The sequence below is a fragment of the Choloepus didactylus genome, chromosome 4, assembly GCF_015220235.1.
Source record: "Choloepus didactylus isolate mChoDid1 chromosome 4, mChoDid1.pri, whole genome shotgun sequence".
In the NCBI taxonomy this organism is placed as follows: domain Eukaryota; kingdom Metazoa; phylum Chordata; class Mammalia; order Pilosa; family Megalonychidae; genus Choloepus; species Choloepus didactylus.
This window is the reverse complement of record NC_051310.1, coordinates 77,501,442-77,518,899: the sequence shown is the minus strand read 5'-3', so window position 1 is coordinate 77,518,899 and position 17,458 is coordinate 77,501,442. Positions and strand designations below refer to the sequence as shown.

Genomic DNA, 17,458 nt, shown 5'->3' with positions numbered 1-17,458 from the left:
TATTCTCTAGTTCTTATCTGTTTTCTTTGATCAAACAAATTCCTGCAGGCAGAGAAAATAGTACTTTAGGTATAATTTATTAAGTAAAAGAATTCTTTCCTAAACAGAGGTGGTTCATGGCAAGAAAGGAAAGTTAATTAAGAATAAGTCCATTTTCCTGATCATTCTTTAAAGGTAAGAGATTAGGATTCTAACCCTATAAACCTAAATGGGTGTTGTGACTTGATGGAAAGGTTAAATAGCTTTTCTGTTAAAAATTAACCTTGACCTTTGATTGTTTTTGACGTATAATTAACTGAGTTATGTTATCATTAGTTTACTAATGACTTCTTCCCCTACTCACTATTAGAACCAACTACAAAATGACACTGTTAGCCTATCATTTTTCTCAAGCATTTGAATCTGTAACTTTCAAATAACCAGAAAAGAAAAAAAAAATACAATATTGCATTTCTTTCAGTGGAAAGATTTTAAAATTTCATTTCTTTATTAACTATTTCTGTTAATTTCCCATTTCCCATGATAAAATTTCAAAGATCTCCATGATTCTTATTAAAGAATGAAATGTTAACAATTTAATACCTGGATTTTTTTTTCCCTCTCTGTCTTCCAACTCTTGGAAATAGAGTTGTTTTGGGGGTTACTAACATTAAGTAGAGGGTTATATACAGAAATTTGCACCTTACTTTTCTAAAATTATTTTAAATTTTTGTGGTCCTTTTGTTTCATCTTATTAAGAAAAGTAAAGTTAAATACAGGATTATATGCTGGTACCAAATATATGAACAGTATAAAAAGATCTGAATCATGATTAACCACTAAGCAAGCTTGTTGTCAATTCAGTAATGTTACTGTGTGTCATTTGTTCACTGCTGAAGGTCATGGGCAGAGTGCACCAGAAGCCTCTGTGGTCCTTGGAATCCATGGAATGCCTGGTTTGTGCTTCTGTAAAACACTCCTCTTGAACTTCACATAGAGCTTGGAAAAAGATGGTACACAAAACAGTTGCAAAGTTTCCTTCATTTAGTGTCACCCTTCCCCGAGTCAAAAGCCAGCCAGTTTATGGAGATGGGGGAAAGAGATGCCCGAGAGAGCAGGGATGGCAGCCCACGTGCCAGGCGGTGGGATGTGTGCTTACTTATATTCACTGTCTCATCTCCCCCTCATACCTAGTGAGCAGTAAGTCCTGTGTGCAAGTTACTATGCAGCTAGTATATAGAATGTAGTATGTAGAATTTGAATCCTTTCTGACTCTACTACCTTGCTACCTTATTACACGGTAGAGACCTTAAGATAGTAATGTGAGTGAGGGCTTGCAGGGTATAGGCAAGCTGTACAAATAATCAGAGGTCAGAGAAATTATATCTGTAAAGACTGAATTTAGCACGTGCATAATTCAGTCTCTTTGGTCTTCTAGAGTTGGCAATTGTGCATATAGTTTTGCCAAATTATGGAATATAAAAATTAAACATGGATTCTATTAATAGAAAGGGGGTCTCTTTAACAACAGTTCCCTCATCCTCCTCTATCTGTTAATTGTCATGGATCACAGTACAAATATGGATACAAGTGAACGTTTGTAGTGCGTGCTACAGTGGGTATACCAAACAAAACTTACTTGGTCATTCTAGATCAGGGCTCAGCAAACTTTTGTGAACAGCAGATAATATGATGTTTTAGGCTTTGTGGACTACATATGGTCTCTGTTTTATTTTCTTTTTGTTTCTTTTTAGTCAGCTATTTAAAAGGTAAAAACTTTCTTAGCAATGTATGGCCCACAGGCTGTAGTTTACCAACCCCTGTTCTAGATTAAGTGAGCACTTTTTTTTTTCTTTAAATTAAACTTTTTATTTTGAGATAATTGCAGATTTGCATGCAATTCTAAGAAATAATACAGACAGATCCCATGTACCCCGTACCCAGTTTTCCCCAGTGGTGACATCTTGCAAATCTGTAGCATAATAAGGCGAACACTTTAATTCAGCTATCATCTCTTAAAGGATATGAGAGAAAAAAAAAACAACAGGAAAAATGGATCATAGAAAAGCAACAAATAATAAAAATAATTGAAAGTTTAAAGAAAAGGGATTGTTTAATCTAGATAAGATAAATAATTATTTGATTTTTTTATATAGCAGGTTTTTTGAGAGATTCACATACAATTCACTCATTTAAAATGTGTGATTCAGTGGTTTTTAGTGTATTCACAGAGTTGTGTGTCGATCACCACAAGTCTAATTTTAGAACTTTTTCATCACCTCAGAAAGAAATCCTGTATCCATTAGCAGTCACCCCCTTCTCTCAACCCCACTGTCTCAGCCTTAGGCATCCACCAATCTATCTTTTGTCTCTATAGATTTGTCTTTTCTGGGCATTTCATATTAAAGGAGAAATACAATATGCTGTTGCTTGTGACTGGCTTCTTTCCCTTAGCATGTTTTCAAGGTTCATCCATATTGTAGCACGTATAAGTACTTCATTTGTTTTTCTTGCTGAATAAAATTCTATCATATGGATATACCACATTTTGTTTATCCATTCATCAGTTGATAGACATTTGGATTGTTTCTACTTTTTGGCTTTTATGAATAATGTTACTGTGAACATTCAAGATTTGTTTTGTGTGATATACTTTTTCCATTCTTTCAGGTATATACCTAGGAGTAGAATTTTAGGTCATGTGGTAATTCTCTGTTTAACCTTTTGAAGAACTGCAGACTCTTTTCCACAGCGGCTACATTTTAAATTCCCAACCACAATGTGAGTGAGAGTTCCAATTTCTCCATATCCTAATTCTTGTTGTTTTCTGTCTTTTTCTCTTATTACAGGCAGCCTAGTGAGTGTGAAGTGGTATCACATTGTGGTTTTGATTTGCATTTCCCTAATGACTAATGATGTTGAGCATCATTTCATAGCTTTTCAGCCATTTATATATCTTCTTTGGAGAAATGTCTATTCAGATTCTTTGCCCATTTTCCGGTTGGGTTATTTGTCTTTTTATTGTTGAGTTATATGAATTTTTTAAATGTATTTTGGATATAAATCTCTTATCTGATATATGACTTGCAAATATTTTCTCCTATTCTATGGGTTATCTTTTCACTTTCTTGAGGGTGTTCTTTGAATTCTCCCTCATAGAATTTTCTTGACACTTTTGTTGAAAAATCAATTAAATATAAGGGTTTATTTCTGTACTCTAAATTCTGTTCCATTCCATTCATCTATATGTCTCGTTTATGCCAGTACCACACCATCTTGATTACAATATCTTTGTCCTAAGTTTTTAAATCTGGAAGTGTGAGTCCTCCAACTTTTGTCATCCTTCTCAATATTATTTTGGCTATTATGGATCCATGTGAATTTTAGGATCAGCTTCTAAATTTCTGCAAAAAAGACAGCTGGAATTTTGATCAGGACTGTATTGAATCTTTAGGTCAATTTGGGGAGTTGTGGAAACTATCAAAAACCTCTACAATTTCCGCAACACAGCTTCCAACACCAACTATAAAGCATATCCAAAACTTCTGTAGCAACTACAAAGACTGCAGGAACTCAATCCAGTTCAATTTTGGCTACCTGGAATTAGATCAGACTCCACAGGTTAAGGGAAGTCCTTTATAAGACCGCTCTTCAGGGACTAGTCACAAAATCTGGGGCCCTGGCCACCTGCCCTTCTGACCAACTGTTACAAATTAGGGGGTTCCCACCACCCCCTTGGGTTCCGTAGTTCACTTGAATGACTCATAGAACTCACTGAAAGTGCTATACTTATGATTATAGATTTGTTACAGTGAAAGGATACAAAAACAGAAGCCAAAAGAAGAGACACGTCTCATAAGAGGAAAAAAAGCAAACTTGTGTGTCTTCTCCACATGGAGTCTAGACATGTTACCCTCCTGGCACAAAGGTGTTTCTTGTCAGTTGTGGAAGCTCATTGTAGCTTCAAATGTCCTGAATTTAAATGGGGTCTCATTACTTAGGCATGATTGATAGAATTAATATCCATGTGGTTCAGCTCTCAGAGGTCTGGGAGGTGAGCTGATATGTTGTGGCTCAAAGCCACAACCCTTAATCATACAGTTAGTCTTTTTGGTGAGGCCAGCCCCGACCCTAAGGCTGCAAGTGTGGCTTGTCCCTACCTGTCATCTCATTAGCATATAAACTATCAGGTTTGGTCCCTGGACTACCATGAAGAACAAAAGACACTCCTATCACAGGAAATTCCAAAGATTTATAAGTTGCTTCCCCAGGAACTGAGGACACAGGCCAGCCAAGTTTTTCATACCTCAGGAATGCTCCTGTCTTAACAATTTTAAGTCTTCCACTCCATGAACATGGTCTGTCTTTCTATTTGTGCTGGCCTTCTTTCATTTCTTTCAACAATGCTTTGTAGTTTTGAGTATATAAGTCATACACTTCTTTTGTTAAATTTATTCCTAAGTATTTTGTTCTTTTTATGGTATTGTAAATGGAATTGTTTTCTTATTGATTACTATTTTGAAGTATATAAAGTATTATGAATTTTGTGCTTATTAGGGGGAATACGAATATTTCTTTTCCTATTTTGTAAAGGACCAAACATAAGGAAATGGAATTTAAAGCTAAAATAGAAGTTCAGTTGGAAATAATGAAGTACTTTTTGAGAGTTAAGATTATAGGAGACTTTGGAGTTGTCATTGCTCCAATCTCATGGTTAAGATGAGAATAAAAATAAAAACTAAAGCCCAAAGGAATCAGTTGGATCTTCCTACTCTCTTTTAATTATTACAGGCTTCAAAATAAAATGCCTTTTTCTGAAACCCAGCATCAAACTAGTGTTGGAAATAAAGCGGTACCTGTAAGGGAATAAACGCTCACTCGGTTCTGGAGGAGAAAAGAATTTATTTACGATCTCGCAAGATAGGGTGCACAGCCAGAAATGTGGTGGGCTAGCACGCAGGAGGAAGAGCATGGTGATCTTTTAATCTCCTACTCCTAATGAGCAAGTCCCTCCCCTGTTTCCCCATTGGCTGGGTACTACAGAGGTTACAGCCTATCCGAGAGAACTAACTAGCCCGTTTTGAGATTTTAATTTGTACAGCCTATCCAAGAGAGCCAACTAGCCCATCTTTGAGATTTTGGATTCTACAGCCTATCAGAGGGAGTTCATTCAGTTTAAATTTCCTGCTGGGGATTCCCGCCTCTGATTATACCCCATATCCTTTTACATTCCAGTAACCATGGTTACTTTTCCATATAAGGAGCTGGTGCAGATTCTAGGCTTATGTCTTGGGTCGCTCTCTCTTCCCTTTACCACAGGGCCTGTTTAAGCCATTCTGCCGCCATTTTCCCTATGCCATGCTGTCTCTATGTGAAAGCTAAATTTAACCCTTTCTTACAACTAGGGACCTTAAAATTTTTAGTGTAAGGCTCTCACAACTGAGCTGTTTCAGCCTCACCTCCTAGTCTCCTTTGAATTCCCAAAAATCAGACTTGTCTTCACTTCCCTGAAACTGCTCTGATAAAGTCACCAGTGATCTTCATGTTAATAAAGTCACAGTCAGTCACACTGGTGAGTTCACAATCATCCTCCTTGATCTGCCAGCAGCACAATTGAAATGCCCTCCTCCTGGAAATATTTTCTCATGACCCCACCACTCTTTGGTTCTCCTATCCCACTGCTGCTCCTTCTTATCTCCTCAACTCTTTTACTTTGGCCCCAACTTGTAATAATTAGGCATCTCTTTTCTGTCTATGCTCACTCCCTTGGTTGTTTTATCCAGCCTCTTGGCTTATTAAATGCCCTCTAAATGCAGTTGACTCTTAAATTCACATCTCCAATAGAGACCTTTTCCTAAACTTGAGTCATGCAGCCAGTCTGCCTACTTTACATCACCATGTGGATTTTTAATAGGCATTTCAAACTTAATGTGTTGAAAATCAAGATCTTGATCTTCCCCATGCTTTCATGCCACTCCCTCTCCCCCAGTTTATCTTATGTTAATAATGGTAACCTCATCCTTCTGCTTGCTCAGGCCAAAAACCTTGGGCTCATCCTTGACTTCTTTCTTTGTGTTTCACTTGTAGCCATTCCGTCAGCAAATCCAATCTCTTGAACGTGACCTCTTCTCACCACCTACATTTACTGCGCTAATCTAAGCAATCATCCTCTTTTACATGGATTGTTACACTAGCTTCTTAATAGCCTCCTGCTTTCACCCTTACCTTCCTAAAGTCTATTCCCAGCACAACACTGTTAGAGAATCAGAAGGATCCTGATAAGAGGTAAGCCACATCATGTCACTCCTCTTCTCAAAAACAAGCAAAGCTCCCACCTCACCTAGAATAAAGCCAAAGTCCTCACCACGTACTAAAAGGCCCAAATCCTACATGCCCGTTAACTCTCTCTCGTCATCACCTATTCTTCCCCCTGGTAACTCAGCTGGCTTCCTTGCTGTCCTGATATGCCAAGTGCGCTCTGCCTCAGGGTCCTTGCAGTCTCCCCCTTTGTCTAGATAGCTAAATGGCTCAGTCTCTCACCACTGCAGTCTTTTTTTAAAAAAAAATTATTGTGGCAATATATATACAACATAAAATTTCTTGTTTTTACCACTTTCAAGTATACAGTTCATTGGCGTTCATTACCATTACGCCATTGTGCTACCGTCACCAACATCCATTACCAAAACTTTTCTGTCACCCCAAACAGAAATTCTGTACCCATTGAACATTAACTCCAGATTCTCCATCCCCCACTCTGACCCCTGGTAATCTGTAATCCACTTTCCGTCTGTATGAATTTGCATATTCTAGTTATTTCGTATAAATGAGATCATCCGATATTTATCCTTTTGTGCCTGGCTTATTTCACTCAACGTGATGTCTTCAAAGTTCATTTATGTTGAGGCATATATCAGAATCTCATTCCTTTTTACAGCTGAGCAATATTCTGTTGTATGTATATACTACATTTTGTTTATCCATTATCTGTCAATGGACACTTGAGTTGTGTCTTAGTTTTCCATATGCTAAAACAAATACTGTACAATGGTTGGGTTTAAACAATGGAATTGAGGTGTCAGCAAGGCATATTTTAATGAAATGTTAATAAATTCTCATACATAGATCTAGATTTTTAAAAATTGAGTTGTATTCATTACTGAATATGATTTGTTCCTTTAACATTATATTTCAAATACTTTTTAAATTATTATACACTCATTAATTTCATTTTAGAAGGTTGCATGGTTTACTTAACCATTTTTCTTTAACTGCACTTTTAGATTGTCTCCAGATTTTCATTCTGACAAGCATCTTTGTGTACAGAGATTATTTATATTATGTAGTTCTTTTTTTAGGCAAGATTCTCACAAGTGGAATTACTGGGTCATGGGTACAAATATATTTAAGACTCCAATTACATATATTGCCAAATTGTCTTCCCAAAATTTATGCTGGTTTTCCATGCTACTAGCAAATTAGCAAACCTTATAAAAATCTTATAGTTTTGTTTTCTTGTTGAAGACTATTAGTCCTTGATGATTATTTTTACTGCAAATATTTTTTTAAAGTTTGGTGTTTGCATTTCAGTTTTATTTTTATAATAAAAATAAAAAAAATAGATGTTAAAAATTTTACAGGATAAAGGTCAGTTACTCTGTTCATCTGTTATTTCCTAATTTAGAATGTCATTTATTTTCTGGAAATGTTTTAAATATCCATTATATTTTTCTACCTTAAAAGTTTTTTGCTGTTAAACTCTGTAAGTCATGTGAAATTTATTTTAGTATATGGAATCAGGTGAGGGGGACTTCTTTTTCTATCTGAATTGCTAACCAGTTGACTCAATCCCTCCCCAATTTTATTTGATTGATTTGTGGTATTTTCTTAATATGTAGGTTTTATTTATGGGCTGCCTTACTCTGGTCCATTTTTCTACTTATTCGTTTTTCTGCCATTCTCATACTGCAGAAATTGTGATCATGTCTGATAGAGCTAACCCACCTTCAGGGCTCTTCTTTTACAAAATTTTCTTTGTCACTCTTGCCTGTTTATTCTTTGAGATGAACTTGACATATTTATGTTGAATTTGCAAGTTAATTTGGGGGAAATGAGCCATTTAAAAAATTTTAATCTTCCAGATAAGCACATGGCATGGTTATGCATTTATTCAACTCTCATTTTATATATTTCTCATAAAAATTTCTAAGTTTCTTTGACTGGATCACACACATTCTCACTGTGGTTATAATTTGTATTTTGATCTCTTTTTTTCCATCATATTTTCAACTAGTGATAACTGGTATTTTGGTGTTCAGTCACTTTTATGTTAATCTAATAGTTTTCCAGTTGATTCCTACAAATACATCATCTAAATGTGAATGATGTTTTATTATCTTCCTTTTAAATATTTGTTTTGGTTTCTCTTTCATGTTTTTTAGCGTTGACTTGAATTTTCTGGGTGCATTTGCTCTTTCCTCTTCTCTGCATAGGCCTCCTTTTCCTTTTTTGAATTTCTGAGCTCTAGCTTATAAATTCAGTCTGCAACAGAGCTACATATGGGGTCACATGCACATGATGCCACTTTTACTAGTCAAAGCAAAATTATTTTTAAAAATTAGGCAAAATGTATTTTTCATAATCTGAATGTATTCTACTTAAAGCTTTGCTCTTTATTGAAATGACAACTTTCCTGTTTTATTTAAAATACTTTTTTTCAAATGTCCTTAGATGCTGAAATAAAAGGTTGGCAATTCCAGGCCAATTCCCCATTGCTTCCCCTATCCTCTCTTCTTAAATTTAGTGGTCCAAATCAGGGAATACAAGCTGATTGTTTATCAGGTTTGTTGTTTTTTTAAAAGCTTAAAAACACAGGGGCAGTTGTCTGCAGACCACCCTGGCACTTAGCATGGCCGTCCCCCATGCCGTGAAGGGAGGAGATGGCTGTCCTGAGAGCCAAGAGGAAAGACAAAGGAAACAAAGCCTCAGGGCCTAAAGCCCCTCCCCACAGCCTTCAGGCCTGCTCTTTTGGATCCCCCTTTCCTTTTCCGAGACACTGTGTCTGGATCCTGAGACAGCAGGATCCTTACCATCCTTAAAGAGAACTTTTGTAGTGGGAGGGGATATCTAGATTCAAGCTTGGTCTTGCCACTCACTTTCTGAGCCCAGGAAGTGGCAGTCCCCACTCGGCCTGGTTCCCCATCTGTAAAAGGATTCATCTGTAAGATGTTGGTGAATGTTGGAATTCCTTATCAATGCTGGAGCAGGAGGGCAGGATCCAGATCTGCAGCACTGTCAGCTACAGAGGGTTTATGGATCAGGAGACAGGGCTCCGTGCCTAGAATGAGGATCCTATTTTCCTTCACCCATCTTTTTTCAGTTTGAAGGCTGCGGCCCCAGAAGGATGGAAACCTTTATCACCCAGAGGTGAATGAGAATGTTGAGGTGAGTTTCTCCCCTGCCCTCCTTTATGCCCAGCTGGAAATAAGGTCCTTCTCCTTTGAACCAGAAGCCAGGGCTGGCTACTTAGAACTCTGAGGTCCCTTTTAGTTAACCCACTCTGAAGGTGTTCACTGCAGGCTATCTTAAATTGTACCACTCTCTGTGTACAGGTCTCATGTCTACTCAGTTGCAGACTATGGAGGGCACTTTTGTAACCCCCAGTTCTGCAACAGTGATGCCTTATGTATTGTGGGCATTCAATATTCAGTAAAGATTGGTTGGATAAAAGAAAGAATGAGTCACATATGGGAAAGGCCTAAGATGTTACTGTAGGATAAGTTACAATACTGTAACATAAATTTTCATTCTGCTTTCCTACAGTTTAATTAAAAGTGTGCCTCTCAGTTTCCTTTATTCATTGCTTACCAGTTTTTTATTAAATTTTATATTACAGAGATGTCATGTGATTTTTTTTTAACTTTTTATTTTGAAATAATTTCAAACTTACAGGACAGTTGCCAAAATAATACAAACCCTGTACAGAAAAACTCCTAAATATCCCCACTCCCAGATACCCAGATTACCAATTTTAACATTTTGCCACCTTTGCCCTTCCTTCCTTCCTTCCTTCCTTCTTTGTTCCTCCCTTCTTCCCTTCCTCCCTTCCATCTATCCATCCTTTATGTATCTGTCTATCTTCTGAACATTTGAGAGTGGGATGCATGCATCATACTTCTTGAACACATAATACTTTCATGTACATTTCCTACAAATGCATAAATCACTTATGTAAAATTACCTTAAGTGCTGTTATCAAGGTCAAGAAATTTAACATTGATATAAAACTTACATTTAAATTCCAGTTTTTCTTCTCTCCCAATAATATCCTTTTGAGCCTTTTTTCTTCCACTCATCGATCCCATCCAGTATCATGTATTGCATTTAATTGTCATTATCTCTTCATTTTATCTTTTTTTTTTTTAACTGTGGGCGCATATATACAACATAAATCTTCCCATCCTGACCCTTCCCAAGCATGCCACTCAGTGAGATTAATCACATCCGCCGAGTTTCAGTGCTCTCTCCACCTTCCATTACTATCACTTTCCCTTTACCCAAAATAGAAACACTAAGTTCATTTTGCTTTAACTCCCCATTGTCCTTGCCCCCACAACCCCTGGCAATCTGTCCTCTACTTTCTGTCTCTGTGATTTTGCATATTCTTGAAATTTTCTTTGTGGTTTCCATGGGGCTTAAATTTAACAACCTAAATCTATAACAGTCTCATTTGCTTTGATACCAACTTAATAGCATACATAAACCTTGTTCTTATAACCTTCTGTACCCCTACCTTTATGTAGTTCTTGTCATAAATTAAATATTTATAAATTATGAGTCCCAAACCATTGGTTTATCATTACATTTTATGCATTTGACTTTTAGTTCCTGTAGGAAGTAAAAAGTAGAATTACAAATAAAAAATACAGTAGTACTGGCGTTTGATGTTTGATTGTTGGACTAAGTTCTTCCCAGTTCTCCCACTCTGCTTTTGGACAAGTATTATATCCTGGTTTGGACTTTCTGTGTTTGAAAAGGGAAGAGATAGATGAAAGAGGGTCTCAAAATTTGGTTTACAGAAGAATTAAATAAAGTGTTTAATTTAATCCAGGCTCTACTCTCTGAGAGTCATTGGCCTGGGACAGGGCTGAGAACCTGGAAGTTAAATACTCTCCCTAGATGGGCCTGATACAGGTGGTCCATGTCGGAAATAAAGCGGTACCTGTAAGGGAATAAACGCTCTCTCGGTTCTGGAGGAGAAAAGAATTTATTTACGATCTTGCAAGATGGGGCGTCCAGCCAAACACACGGAAGGCTGGCGCCCCAGAGGAAGAGAATGGCGATGTTTAAATCTCCTACTCCTAATTCGCAAGTCCCTCCCCTGTTTCCCCATTGACTGGGTACTACAGAGGTTACAGCCTATCCGAGAACACTAACTAATTTATCTTTTGAGATTTTAATTTGTACAGCCAATCCCAGAGAGCCAACTAGCTCATTATTGAGATTTTGAACTGATTAGCCAATGCCCCCCCCCCCCCCAAATTTTTATTTTTTTGCTGTGAGTTCCCGCCTCTGATACTACCTCATGTCTCTTTACATCAGGCAGATTCTCTCTTCTCTTTGTCTGGGGCTTGTTTAAACTGGTTTTGCCTCCATTTCCCTTATTCCATGCTGTCTCTATGTGAAAACGAAACTTATTCCTTTCTTACAGTCCAGGACCCTCTGTTCAGAACCATTGAAGGAGATGGTCTCTGAAGTTGTTCTTCCAGCTCTGTTTTAAAAGGTTACTGTAAGAAATTATAGACTTCTATTTGTAAAGTTACTTTCTTTCAAAAGATGCTGTTTATTTCTTCTGTTGTTGAGTTCAGCAAGAAGTACAAATAATAAGAACATACCATATAATCTAATTGAAAAAAGTATGCCTTCAAATTCTCCTAAAAGAAAAATCAAAAGGATACCCTTGTATTAGTAGGGATACCCTAATACAGCTTTAAGTGTAAAAGCTTTTTCCCAAGAAGTTTTGTCTTTCAGGAATTTCCATATTTATCATTTGTGTTCACTTTACTAATATAGCTTTATAGTAGCAAACCTGTTTGAAATAGTTTCATCACCAAACAGATGAAGATAACAGATTCTATGCATATCTATTGCTTCATGAACTTGAGCTGTAAATATTTTACTAATAAAATATATCCTCTGATTCTAAAGGATTATTTAAAAAAATCACTATTCATTGAATTGCAGCCCTTTTATCACCTAGAGGTTTTCTTTAAAAGATAAGTTCTATCCTCATAACGCCAGAAATGAAAGAGGAAAACCTTACTCAAAATACCTCTTTCCTCTTTGTCATTTGGGCATTACGTTAAATGGTATTGATAGCATAAGTGATTTGGGAATTAAAGGAGGGGGAAAAACACTGTTTCATTACTAAAAAGTTGTTTGCGTGCAGAGGGAGATAGGGAAACCATTGCTGCAAGGTATGTATGAGAGCTTATGTTATTTATTTTATTAAGTCTTGCCTCGGTTGTGATCTCAAAGTTAAGAAATTTAATCTACAGCTGAAGAGTAAATGTGTGTTATTTAAGCAAGTAAAAGCAATTCAGAGTGAAAAAAGAATACAGAACAACCAAGGCACCTCATTCCCTGAGGTTCTTGCACAAAACTGTCACGGAGCCTTTCCCTGAGATCCTCCCTTGCCAGCTTTCCAGGGCTGCAGGAAATGGACCCAGCATTACGCTGAGTCCCACGGCAAGCCGGGACTGTGGAAGAAGTCTTTTGCTTTATTAGATTCCAAATTAAATTTCTTTGACAGTAGTTGGAGGAACCAGACAGATTTTCAGGGACTCTTCAAGTTGTATAAAATCAAACAGAGGTCTCCGCATTTTAGAATGGGAAGAATATTTATTAGGGTTTCTTCTCCTGGCAGGAACATTTGTCCAGAAGCTCCAGTGGAGGCACATTTTCCCATTTTAAACAACCTATTTTTAAAGAATTTGAATGCTGTAGGCATTTTCACACAGCTTCTCTCTGCAAGTCCTGGGAAGGCAAAGGCAGGAGACAGAGGCTTCAGGACCAGTGTAGCTGTCCCCAAGGCCACCTGAGCAAGCAGCTATTTGGCCGGATCTTGGGTCTGTTTACCATTTTCTGGTTACTCTCTAAGTCATCCTCCACCAAATTGACCCAATGGGTTATTTTTTTTTTTTAACCTTCTTTGATAAACCTACAGGGTGCCTCAAACTAAATTGGACCAATGAGTCTTAATTTGGCGAGGGTAATTGGGAGTGACTTTCTCTGCTACCCACGTATCCAGCCACTTAAGTCAATTAGGAATTTTGTGTTTAAACCTGGTTACAGTTGAATTTTACTATGCATAATATTATGTGCCTCCTGGTCATTTTGTGTCCCATTTTCTGCAGTCTATTGAATAATTTGTTTGCCTAGCCATTTCTAAATAGAGCCACAAAATCAGTTTTAGAGCAATTATTGTCTCTAAAATCTCCAAGTATTGCCAAGAAATCTGTTGATATTTACAGTGAGGACATGAGAGTCATTTCATATTTAAGATCTGCTCTGTAGGATATCTTTGAGCTTACTGACATCTCTTCCCATCTTCCCCAGAACCAAACCAAACCAAACCAAACCGACAAAGGAATTGAATGGGAAAAACAAACTCTGCCTGATCCTTGCTGGTGGGATGACTGTGCTAATGAGGGCCTCACTTGGCTGCTTTAGCAGTGCCCTTGATCACTAAGGTTAGCCGGCGCTGAGAGGAGGATGGAGTTGTGTAGCCTGTGACTTCCTAGCATCAACACAGCACACCCATTTCAAATTGTGTTTGATGCTGTCCCTTAATTTAATGTTATTAGGTGTCAGAGAAATAAGAAATTTCCCACCATTTAAAACATACAGTATTGAATTCAATTTAAAAAAAAAAACAAACTTGATACTCTCATCTAGGTCTTATAGGAATGTTTGTTTGCAAATGAATAATGTTGAACACTTTGCTTTCTCTAGTGTAGAAAATATTTTAGGACTGGTATTTGAGTAGTGTTAGGGAATATATTCCTCTCAAAAATTTTGTCATAGCTTTATTGTCCAGAAGTACTTCTTGTAAAAAGTATCAGTGCAATGAGTGCATCAAATTTGAATCTACTGAATACAACAGCTGATGAACAGTAATTGGAGAAAGTCTTGGTGGATTTGATCTCTTCTCCTTGAGTTACTATTATCCCAGATTAGCAAGATGAAGAAACCAGGCCTAAAGAGTAAATCTCTTGCTCAGGGTTAAATAGTGATACCGGCAGAATTTGAACCCAGGTGATAGGGCTGTGCACTTCATCTCCTTAACCACTACACTGCACTGTGTGCAAGGACAGATTGTGGACAAGGATGTTTATTACATCTTGGTTTTTTAGAGACAAAAAATCTTCTGTGAATGCATGTACCCCGAGATGTGGTTGAATAAATTGTTGCAATTAATTGCACCAAGAAAGAAATTATTGAAGATCTGGTGGAAGAGAAAAGCAGTAAATATTAGAGTAAAAGCGTTTGTAATTTTGAAATTCATATATTACTGAGAAAGCTGTTTTCTTAAGGTGAGAGTCTTCACATATTTCAAAGCAGCTAACAAGATTAAAATATTCATCATTGCCATTCTGATACACTGACTTAATATTATAAATTGGTCCACAGCATATCTGGAAGAGTGCATATCCATCATCAGAATTATGTCAACAGAGGGCCAGTGGGGCAGGGAGTGCAATTAGTGGGAATGACGCCGCAATTACTCTTGCTGGGCTCGACATTTCACAGAATACCCACACTTAGCTTTTTAAACTGTATAAGTTGACTTGATTAATACAGTATTAGAAATATAAACCTAAGAACATGTTCAAAAGGAAAAAAAAAAGCTGTTAGGGAGGAGGGACCTCAACTCTTGGCTCTGGGGATGCTCCTGGCCAGTGAGCCCTGGGGACAGCTGATGGGAAGGAGGAGGTGGCTGGGTACACTGGTGTTTAAAACCCTTCTGGCCTCCAGACAGCCTGTTGCCTTTCTGTTTTTTTTCCCACCCATTAAAACTGTATTTGATATTCTTTTTATCCTATTTTAACCACTTCTGTACAAGTGTGGGGAGAGGGGAGCCAGAGGAGGCATGGGTATTAATTTATTTTCCTCCCACATCTCACCCGGTGCTCTGTAGCCCAGGGCAGCCCCTCCTCTCGCATCAGCTTCCCTGTCCCCTCCCCCATCGTGTTCCCCACCCCATCCCCCATTGGTGAGGCAGGATGGGAATAGTATAAAAGCAAATGTGGAAGCAGATACCTACAAAGGGGAAGTCATTTTTCATTTCGGCTGTTTACATGCATGATTAAAAGTTATACGGAGCTATGTCGTTCCAAAATTGTGCGGACACTTTCAAAGAATACTTCTAGAGACATTTTATTTTGCAGATTTTTAGGTTAAGAACAGATTGTTGTGAAATAGCTAGAAGTAAATACCTGAACTATCAAACTTCGAACCAGTAGTCTGGACTCCTGAAGATGATTGTATAACAATGTAGCTTACAAGAGGTGACGGTGTGATTGTGAAAACCTTGTGGATCACACTCCCTTTATCTAGTGTGTGGATGGATGAGTGGAAAAATGGGGACAAAAACTGAATGAAAAATAGGGTGGGATGGGGGGGATGATTTGGGTGTTCTTTTATACTTTTATTTTTTATTCTTATTCTTCCTGGTATAAGGAAAATGTTCAGAAATAGATTGGGGTGATGAATGCACAACTATATCATGGTACTGTGAACAGTTGATTGTACACCATGGGTGATTGTATGGTATGTGAATATATTTCAATAAAACTGAATTTACTTTAAAAAAAAATCAGATTGTTGTCATGTACTGAGTTATGGCTTGCTTTTCTAGTGAGATTATATCAGAATGATCTGATTTATAAAAATCAAGTGTATATTTGAGAATATATCACCTTCTTCCAAAGAATTCATGATGGCCATGGGGAAAGTCCAGAGGCTGCTCCTAGAAAACAAATCAGCCTAGATTGCACTTGATTAATTACAATTAACCAACTTTTAAAAAACTACTTTCATTTTAGGGTGTCAACCAGGGAATAACAACTGAGCTGTAAAACAGCAAAACCGTTTCTTTGGGGTCTTAGAATTGCAATTCATGGGGCACAAATTCAGGTAGCAACCTAAATTGTGTCCCAAGTTGGGTCTGTCAGACAAGGGTTTATAAAGGAAAAGGAGTAAGAAAAAAAAAGGCAGTGTTGGTTGGGCAAGGGTCTTAGAAATAGGTTTCATGTTTTTCAGAAAGGGAGTTCTTTCATTAGCTGCTTAGGTTTCACTTATAACAGCCAGTTATAGGGTTTCAGGGATGGCATCAAGACCTTTCTGTTCACCCAGCTCTCCGACTGCTGTTTATGTCTCCTAGCCTAAGTTACTCCATTTTTCTTTCACAAGGGAAAACAGCAAATTACAAGAAAACAAGCATACAAAGTACTTAATTTTAAAAGAAATAATCTTCCATTCTGTGTCCTGGAGTCAAATCTAAAATTGTTGCTCGATTACTGCTTTACATGAAATTAGTAAGAACAGTGATCTTTAATGTAAGATCCTGAATTAGTAAAGATAAGTTTAGATTGTTACCTTATCAAAGCAGCCAAGTAAAGTGATATGTTATGCAGGAAATTTCAGCAGGGGTGAGGAGAAACTGAGTTAACCCCAAACTTAAGTTAATTGAAATAATTCCTGTGGGCATCCTGGATCCTTGAGGCTTCACCAGGTTCGCACCCTGGAAATGCTTGTTGTAAGCCTTTAGGCAGTATTAACCTGTCATAGGAAAAGCTTTGGGGTGATTTCAGGCCCAGATGGGAGTGTGCTGGTTCCTTAGATTTGGACTCACTGCTGCCAGGTGCTGCATTGCCCTGCAGCTCTTGAGGGAAATGGAGGGCTGCAGCAGTTCCTGTCTGTTTCACTCACATGTGTGTGTCTAGTAGAAACCATTGTGTATGAACCGGAGGTGAGAAGTGCCCCTTCTTTCATCATGTAGAGCAGCACTGTCCAGTGGAAACTTCTGTGTTCTTCAGTGTGATTGCCACGAGCGATATATAGCTATGGATCACTTGAAAAGTGGCTCTAGAGCATCTGGGGGATTGAATTATTAATTTTAAGTAATTTTGATTAGTTTAGGTATAAATACTCAACAGTTGAATAGTGGCTACCATTTTGGACAGTGCAGGTGTAGTTTTTCCAGCTATGTGGTTTTCACTTAAGTAACAACGACATCTGGTTATTTAAGACGCAGCCCACTGGGAAAATGATGACACTTTTTGTCCTAATGGGAGAACTAAAACACAAAACCTGTGTTTGGGGGGAAAATTTATGGACTTGAACACAGTGTGCCGGAGAAGCTCGTCCTCACAAATGATTTACTCTAGGAATTCCTAGGGAGGGGGAAAGGAGGTCT

At 37.7% G+C, this 17,458-nt stretch overlaps 1 long non-coding RNA gene across 1 annotated transcript in view; it reads left to right on the top strand.

Annotated features, from left to right (window-relative positions):
- LOC119531541 overlaps positions 1-17,458 on the top strand; it is a 107,224-nt gene that overhangs the window by 88,888 nt on the left and 878 nt on the right. Inside the window, exon 2 of the long non-coding RNA XR_005216333.1 lies at positions 9,359-9,423. This is a non-coding gene — a long non-coding RNA (uncharacterized LOC119531541). The remainder of the gene's footprint in view (positions 1-9,358; positions 9,424-17,458) is intronic.